Source organism: Pongo pygmaeus, chromosome 1, assembly GCF_028885625.2.
Source record: "Pongo pygmaeus isolate AG05252 chromosome 1, NHGRI_mPonPyg2-v2.0_pri, whole genome shotgun sequence".
Lineage (NCBI taxonomy): Eukaryota > Metazoa > Chordata > Mammalia > Primates > Hominidae > Pongo > Pongo pygmaeus.
In genome coordinates, this window is record NC_072373.2 from 228,691,881 (window position 1) to 228,698,736 (window position 6,856).

Genomic DNA, 6,856 nt, shown 5'->3' on the forward strand with positions numbered 1-6,856 from the left:
GGAGGAGCCCCAGGCATGGCGGGCAGCCCTTTCTCCTTTCTCCAGCCCTATGGTCTCACCAGTGTCACTCCTGAGGCCAGGGTCTCAAGCCCTTTCAGTCACCATGCAGTCCATGCAGTGAATCAAGTCCCCTCTGGTCTCCCTGGTTACGTCTGCTAAGGGCAGCTCTGCTTGGCTGAGCTCCAAACCCCTAACTCTCATTGCTCCCCCAGAAGGGGCCCCAGGCTCCAAACAGCTTCCTCATCCTGGCCCAGGCGTTCCGTCCCACCAGCCTCTGCTCAGCCTCCCTGCCCATAACACACCACCCGCCAGCTCCTCACTCTCAGGCCAGCTCCTTTCAGAGCCTTTCTGGCCACCTTTTCCTTGATGCCCACCCCTCAGAGAGGTGAGTGCCCTCCCTGGGGAGGGGATTAACAGGGGCCAGGTGGAGGCCTTGGCCATTAGGCCTGGATTCTTCCCAGCCTGCCCAGCACAGATGGACATCAGGAGTCCTGGGCCCTCAGACACCCAGAGCCATGCCCTGCCAGGTAGTAAGAACAGCCAGGGCTGGGAGGGCCAAGCTCCTGGCGGCATGTCTCTCTCCCCAGGGCCCTAGAAGCAGCCCTGGCAGCTAGGACCCCCACCCTTGACCTCGCCTCCCTCCTCACACCCAATCCTCAGGAAGGAGGGCCCCTTGGCCACCTGTCCCCCCACCCCACACACCCCAGGCCCTGGCCCTCCAGCCTCACCCACCCCCTCCAATCGGCACAGACCTAGACTTGGCTGGCCCGGCACCTCTGGCATCCCTGGCCCCAGAAGATGGCAGGGAGAGGGCATTGGGCCGCCACCCACCCCGGGGCCCCCAGGACTCTCAGCTCACTCTTGACCGGAGGCCTCCCTCCTCACCCAAGCCTGATGGTGCCCAGCCCTCTCTCTGGAGCCTCTCACCGCACTGCCCTGGCTCCAGGCTCACCCCCAGTCATGGGGTCTCCCAGCCCAGGTTCCCCGAGGCAGCTGGAATGAGCACTCAGCCCCTCAGCCACAGGGCCCTGGAGGCTTGAGCTGATCCAGCCACCGTCCCAGCCGGAGACCGGCAGGTTCCTGAGCAGTTCCTGAGGCAGCAGGAGTGCAGGAGCTGTGCCCCGACACGTCTGCCGGCGCGAGGGCCGGGCGTGGGCTCCGCTGGGGCTGGCACAGTCCAACCTAATTAGGCAACAATGCCACGTTGGCGGCCGCAAGCCTAGGCGAGGCCACGGAGGACCATGAGGTCAGCCATTGGCATGGGCCCCACAGCACGGCACCGGGCGAGCCAGAGTCCCCGTGCAGGACAGACGCAGTCCACGCTTGCCCACCCAGTCCTGCCCTGAGAGCCACGGTGGCCCCAGAGTGGTGCCCTTACTTCCAGCCACACTGGTCTCTGCGGTTCCTGGAGAGCTGGAGAGGGCCTACAGGTCAGAGGAGCACCGGCTGGTCTTGTCATGGGGCCATCCCCAGCGAGACCTGCTGCTCCCCGCCCTGGCCGTGGGGTGCTGGCCGATCCCCAGGAGCCCAGACCCTGGCCTAAGAAGGGGACATTGCCGGTGCCAGGCATTCAGCCTCTGCTCAGACCCTGGACGTGCTGCCATGGGCAACTCTCACTGACAACGTCACTCGGGGCCAGGCTGGACCGGGCCATGTGGGGGACAGGGTGGAGAGGTCCCCTGGACCCTGTCCCCATTGAATCAGGAAGCACAGCCCAGGCCCAGGCCCAGGCCCAGCTCCAGACCGAGTGCCCAGGGTGCAACAACCACACGCAGATCAGCAGATCTTCCTCTAGGCAGGGACCTCTGCCCTCGAAGCCCCTGGAGGATGAAGTGGCACCCACTCAGCAGGTCCTGCAGCACTAAGTTCCCAGCCTGCCCACCCGCTGCTCTCACCCACGGGGAGAGCCCAGGTGCCTGCTCAGGGCCAGCGAGTCCAAGCTGGCTCCCACCCCCCGAGGGCTCCCACCCCTGGAGGGTTCCCACCCCGGGAGGGCTCCCACCTCTGGAGGGTTCCCACCCCAGGAGGGCTCCCACCTCTGGAGGGTTCCCGCCCCCGGAGGGCTCCCACCTCTGGAGGGCTCGCCGGCTGCTTCTGTTTCAATACCTGCGGTGGCCTCTCCCGCTGTGTCCCTTGGATTGCGAGCTCCCAGCAGAGGTACCGGAGGCCCCCACAAGCCCCGGCCTGCTCCTCTGACATCCTCCCATCCTCCCTCCCACCTTCTGCGGCAGTGCCCAGGAAGTGGGGTGCCACACCCTTGGCTGGCATCCTCTGGCTCAGGAAGCCCCCTGAGGGCAGGTAGAAGCGGGAGCCTCAGCCTCTCCAGGAAAGATGTCACAGAGGGGCGCCCTCACCCTCCTGGCCTGAGGCCCCACTGGCCACCCAGCCCACGAGAGAGTCCACTCTCTGGAGGGAGAGATTGAGGCCCAGAGAGGGCAGGACCCTATCCCAGAGAAACCACCAGCAGGGGCGGCTGAGCTGGGGCGGGTTCGGCTGCCCCCAGCACCTGACTCCTTCCAGACATGCTGCCCTAGGCCCCCACGAGAGACCCAGAGGGTGAGGGGACAGCCTGCCTGCCCCAGTTGCCCTCCTGGCCCCAGGGCACCCCACTGCAGCCCACTGCCCAGCTCCTCAATGCCCCCAGGAGCTCCACCCGGTGGGCCCCTCGCCACCAGCACCCGCTGTCACACAGAGGCCACCTCCTGCTACATCCCTGCTACCCTGACTTCCATCTCCAGGCTGAACGTGGGTCCCAGGCATGGAAACCCCCGGCCAAGACGTCCTGGGCATAGGAGGCAGACCAGCCCCCATGCCAGTGAGCCTACGGCTGGGCCTCTGCCAGGGGCCACTGGCTGCCCACAGTCCTCCCCAGTCTCCCAGCCCCAGGCCCCTCTGTGAGGCCCTGCTCCCACCCCTGGACTTAGCGGATGCAGGGAACACAGACCTAAGGCCCCGGAGAAGCCACAGGCCTCAGCAAGCTCAGCCGCTGCCCCCAAGCTGTTGGGGCTGCTGGAGCCCGCCTAGCTACGCCCACCTGCCGGCCTGGCCGCACAGGGAGACAAAGAACCCAGCAGCCCCGACCCCACAACCGTGTCAGGAAGTGCCGGGCCAAGGCCAGGCCCCTCCATGCTCACAGCGGGCAGGAATGCCAGCCTGCACATCTGCGCTCAGGGGCAGGCTTCACGGAGGGAGTGGAGCCCGCCTGGCTCGCCGGCGCTCTGGAGACAGAGGGAGGGGTGTTTGACAAGGGAAGGGAAGACTGCGAGGGGCCAGCCCTAGGTCAGTGTGGGGGCACTGGGCCGAGCTCGTGTGTGTAGGCTGGGGACTCCGCCACTCTGCCCCGGAGGGAAAGGCCCCCAGGACCCCATGGGGACTCAGGAGGATGCTCACAGCAGCCCGGAACCAGGGACTTTGGGAGGCCGTGGGGTGGGGGACACCCCGGACCCCACTCAGTGTTAGAAGCAAGAAGAGAAAGCTTAGCACTGGGTGGAGAAAGTAAAGATCAGAACGGGGGGCTTGGCCAAACACAGGGCCATAGACACTGCTCCCCAGAGTGTGGCCCACATAACCCTGGGGTCCTCAGAACCTTCCAGGAGCCTGCAAGGTCTAAGCCGTTTTTATGTGAAGGAGGTGTCCCTTCCCCGTGCTGACATCTGCACAGATGATGAAAGGCTCTGATGGGTGACACCCTGGGCCTCGGCTCAGATATAGTGTCCTTCCCCAGTGCGTGCTCAGAATTAAAGCAGAGAAGAGGCCATTTCCCTAAGAAGGTCTTTGTTGAAGCAGCACAAATGATGAACTGTACCGAAGCTCAGTTCCATGCATGGAACCAGGGAAAACAGAAAGCTGCTGCAGCAAAGGGCGTTTTCCTGGGAGGAGGCTCTCGAGCGACGGGGACTCCAGCTGAATTAGCCGGGGGACCCACTGCATAGTGGGGAGCAGGACTTTCCTGGAAGGACAACTGAGACACTGTGGTGTTGCTGGCTGTGTGCTGCGCAGGTGTTTCCTCAAAAATGCATGAACCCAGCGCAGTGGCTCACTCCTGTCATCCCAGAACTGGGAGACCGAGGCAGGTGGATTGCTCGACTGAGGAGTTTCAGACCAGCCTGGGCAACATGGTGAAACTCCATCTCTACCAAAAAAACACCAAAATTAGCCGGGCGTGGTGGTACGTGCCTGTAATCCTGGCTACTTGGGGGTCTGAGGCAGGAGAATCGCTTGAGCACAGAAGGCAGAGATTGCAGTCAGCCAAGATCACACCACTGCACTCCAGCCTTGGCAACAGAGGCAGACCCTATCTAAAGCCTGCCACCTAAAAACCAACAGAGCAGATCCAGTAACCCCACTCCTGCGTATATTTCCAAAGGAAATGAAATCAACGTGTTGAAGAGACACCTGCATTTCCATGTTCATTGCCACACTGTTCGCAACAGCCGAGTTACAGAATCAACCTGAGTGTCCATCAGTGGATGAGTGGATACAGAAAATGTGTGGGGGGTGATGTGTGTGTATATGTGTGTATGTATATGTCTATGTGTACGTATGCATATATGTGTGTGTCTATGTGTGTGTGTATATATGTGTGTATGTGTGTGTCTATGTGTGTGTTACATATGTCTGTGTATATATGTGTATGTGTGTATATATGTGTATGTCTGTGTATATATGTGTATGTGTGGGTATATATGTGTATGTCTGTGTATATATGTGTGTGTGAGTATATGTGTGTATATCTGTGTATATATGTGTGTGTGAGTATATATGTGTGTGTAAATATGTGTGTGTGTGCATGTGCCCAAGCAATGAAATACTATTCAGCCTTTTTTTTTTTTTTTTGAGACGGAGTCTCACACTCTATCGCCCAGGCTGGAGTGCAGTGACGTGATCTCAGCTCACTGCAGCCTCCGCCTCCTGGGTTCAAGTGATTCTCCTGCCTCAGCCTCCTGAGTAGCTGGGATTACAGGTGGCCACCACCACGCACGTCTAATTATGTGTTTTTTGTTTTTTGTTTTTTTGAGACGGAGTCTTGCTCTGTTGCCCAGGATGGAGTGCAGTGGAGCAATCTCGGCCCACTGCAACCTCCGCCTCCCGGGTCCACACCATTCTCCTGCCTCAGCCTCCCGAGTAGCTGGGACTACAGGCGCCCGCCACCATGCCCAGCTAATTTTTTGTATTTTTAGTAGAGACAGGGTTTCACTGTGTTAGCCAGGATGGTCTCGATCTCCTGACCTTGTGATCCGCCCGCCTCGGCCTCCCAAAGTGCTGGGATTACAGGCGTGAGCCACCGCGCCTGGCCTAATTTTGTGTATTTTTAGTAGAGATGGGGTTTTGCCATGTTGGCCAGGCTGGTCTCAAACTCCTGACCTCAAGTGATCTGCCTGCCTCAGCCTCCCAAAGTGCTGGGATTACAGCCGTGAGCCACCGCACCCAGCCTCAGCCTTTAAAAAGGAAGAAATTCTGTCATTTTCAACAACATGGATGGAACTGGAGAACATCACGCTAAGTGATATAAGCCAAACCACAGAAGACAAATACCACATCTTCTCACTTATAGGTAGAATCTAAAACACCTGAGCTCATAGACGCAGGGTAGAAAGCTGGTCCCTAGAGGCCAGGGTTTGCGGAATGAGGAGATGATGGCCAAAGGGTGCCAGGCCTCAGTCAGACAGGAAGGGTATGATTTGTGGTTTGGGGGATTTTTTAGTTCTATTGTGCAGCATAATATAATTAATAATAGAGTTTTGTGCATTTCAAAATTGCTAAGAGTACATGTCAAATGTTCTCACCACAAAAGATGGTAAATATCTGAGGTGATGGTTATGTTAATTAGCTTGATTTAAACTGAAATGATTGTATTTAAAAATCATAACATCACTATCTACCTCATAAATATATACAACTATAATCTGTCAAATATATACTTTTAAAAATGAAATTTAAAAATAAACAGGCCGGGCACAGAGGCTCATGCTGGGAGGCCAGGGTGGGAGCACCACTTGAAGACAGGATTTGAGGCTGAAATCATCCCTGTAAACTTTATAAAATTATTCAGAGGAGAAGGGAGGGGGAGAAGGGAAAATGAACTAAGCTGGCGGTGCAGGCAGCGTCACGACAAGGTGGGCTGGCTCTCTGACCTCTCCTCATAACTGTCGCTGCCTACTGCCCCAGAATCACACAGACCCTGTCCCAAAATCATAGTTCCTCTAACTACCATAGAGAGAACAACTTAAACATTGTAAAAGGTTGATTTCCATCTGAGATACTCTTTCAGGTCCTGCATAACAGTAAAATTACTGATGCCAGCTGGTGGGAAGGACCTCACAGGAGCTGACTCACCAGCAAATGCATTTTCCACCTCCTGATTTCATCCCCCTTACCCCAACCAATCAGTGACCCCAGCTTTGCCAGCCCCTCACCCTCCATAATCTCCTTAAGAACCCCAGCCCAGAACTCCAGGGGAGGTGGATTTGAGGGTCTCCTCCCACCTCTTTGCTTGGCACCTGCAATCATTAAGCTTTCTCTGCTGCAAACCCTGCTGTCTCCATGTATTGGTTGGTTACTGTGCAGAGGGCACACCAACCTGGTGGCCTTGTAACAAGAACAGCAGTGACAACATAGCAAGATCCCATCTCTTTAAAAAAAATAGCTGGGTGTCGGGGGATGTGCCTGTGGTCCCAGCTACTCAAGAAGCTGAGGCAGGAGGATCGCTTCAGCCCAGGAGTTCAAGGTTACAGTGAACTGTGATGATGCCACTGCATTCCAGCGTGGGGGACAGAGCAAGACCTTGTCTCTAAAACAAACAAACAACACACAAACAAAAAAACTAAATAAAACCCTCTCCAAAACAACACAAAAC

At 57.3% G+C, this 6,856-nt stretch overlaps 1 protein-coding gene across 1 annotated transcript in view; it reads right to left on the bottom strand.

Annotated features, from left to right (window-relative positions):
- The window catches only part of PLCH2 (phospholipase C eta 2), a 76,121-nt gene extending 75,065 nt beyond the window's left edge, over positions 1-1,056 (bottom strand). Inside the window, exon 1 of the mRNA XM_054443784.2 lies at positions 928-1,056. The gene's annotated coding sequence lies outside the window, so the exon portion shown is untranslated. The remainder of the gene's footprint in view (positions 1-927) is intronic.
- Between the last annotated feature and the right edge of the window lie 5,800 nt (positions 1,057-6,856).